Source organism: Monopterus albus, unplaced genomic scaffold, assembly GCF_001952655.1.
Source record: "Monopterus albus unplaced genomic scaffold, M_albus_1.0 scaffold109.1, whole genome shotgun sequence".
In the NCBI taxonomy this organism is placed as follows: domain Eukaryota; kingdom Metazoa; phylum Chordata; class Actinopteri; order Synbranchiformes; family Synbranchidae; genus Monopterus; species Monopterus albus.
In genome coordinates, this window is record NW_018127989.1 from 308,072 (window position 1) to 309,992 (window position 1,921).

The window sequence follows — 1,921 nt, forward strand, 5'->3', positions numbered from 1 at the left end:
TGACGTCTCATCAACCTCCACCCACACACTCCTAATGAGGCAGAGTAACTGACTTTGAGTCTTAAATCCTTGATAAATAATCAGGACAGGTGTTTTGTTCCTTATTTAGAAGCCTAGTTACATTAGTTAGATTTGCTACACCTGCTCGTTTTTAATTAGTCATATTCCCACTACTTTATCTTTTGAAAAATAGCCAGCATCTACTGCTGCTCATGTCTGTTGTGGTGCCACTGGAGCAGAAGAAGGTTAAGTGACTTGCTCAAGGGCACTGAGCAAAATAGCTGCTAAGGAACGCGGGAACATTACTCATTCATATTCCCACATGGTTTGTTGGCTACCGAGCAACTTTGGATTTTTCAGATGACTGATGGCACTAGAGCGCCTAGTCTTACTTTCCATTCTTTTGGCTGTAGAGGTGAGATATATTCATTTGATTTGATATTGATTCACCTGTGCTATGCTGCAGGAATAACAAATGTGATTATTCAACTGAAGGAAATTCTTCCCTATTCCCTGGGAAGAAGGCATGGCTGTCAAAGATTTCAGAAACATTGCTGCTCCATAGTCACAGCTCCTAACCTGATTAAAAAAAGTGCTGAAAAATGGGTAATTGTAAAAATGTGTTCCTGCCTGGTGTGAATTCACAAGGACAGAGGGCTTGCCTGAGATTCCCCACAGGAAAGGGGCTAAAGAGCTCATGCCTCTTTGTCGCCACTCCTGTTCCCCTCTCTGTCTCTAACAGACTAACCCGGAATCTGTTCTCCCTGGGCCAAATCATCTGTCTGTGCCATCACAGAGCACTGCATAGCTCTCACAAACAGACAAGCAAGAGCACATATGCAATGTTTATGTTTGCAAGCACAGTACGACGACAAAACAACATTGTCGCCTCATCAACAGAAGGCATGCATGTGGCACCCATCCAGCCACAAAGTTTAATTCAGGGTCAGCAAGCATGATAAATTATTGTATATAGGAAATGAACACATTTTTTAGTTTTTTGAAGCATTTTAATATGATTACAATTGAACCTTTTTAACAATAAAAACAAGTCTCTTTTGTCCTTCTTCCTAATACGTAGGTGCCGCCCCCTGCTGTGTAATGTTCACGAATTCAACTACCTCCTGATCCCGCCTCCATCTAAGACAGGTAAAAGTGATGTAAACTGGGTGCAGAAATCAGCACTGTAAATCCATAAAAATGGAATTTATGAATGAGTGGTTGAGCTCCCAGTCAGGTACTACGACATGGGAGGATGTCCCCGTTTCGTTCTCTTCTGTGATCAGTAATCGAAGCTTACTAATGGAGAAGCTGTGACTTTTAGTCACTCTATTCCACTCCTAAGAAATAAAGTATTTGCTTAAATACTGTATGTGTGCCACCCCTATGAGGGATAGACTGAAATTGCAGACAATAGTAAATACGACTAGTAAAATAACAAATAATAAATTACAGATGCAACCAGTGAAAGATATGAATTAAACTTAAAAAATAGGGTTATAAGTGACCCCTCCCACCCTCCTTCAAGTAGGTTCCCTAGCTCTTATGGCATGGATGGATATACATTTTATCTAATGACATTTTTTCCTAATGTTTATTTTGTACAACTATGTGTTGTCATGTGTATGTCATTTAAATGGTACTGTCTGAGTACTACATGCATTGTGTGTTCGCTAACTGGGAGGTGGAGCCGAAGACAGATTCCCACAATGTAGACAATAGCCTAACCAGCACCAGGCTAGACAAAAAAATTGCTCACAGAGTCCCCTAGAGCCTGTAGCCCCGCCCCCAGGTAAATGATAAACACCTAGAGCCTGTAGCTCCGCCCCCAGGTAAATGATAAACACCTAGAGCCTGTAGCCCCGCCCCCAGGTAAATGATAAACACCTAGAGCCTGTAGCTCCGCCCCCAGCTACATGAT

The 1,921-nt window shown here is 41.9% G+C and overlaps 1 protein-coding gene across 1 annotated transcript in view; it reads right to left on the reverse strand.

Moving 5' to 3' along the window:
• tmeff2a (transmembrane protein with EGF-like and two follistatin-like domains 2a) overlaps window positions 1–1,921 on the reverse strand; it is a 105,285-nt gene that overhangs the window by 67,636 nt on the left and 35,728 nt on the right. The gene's annotated exons all lie outside the window — the stretch shown is intronic.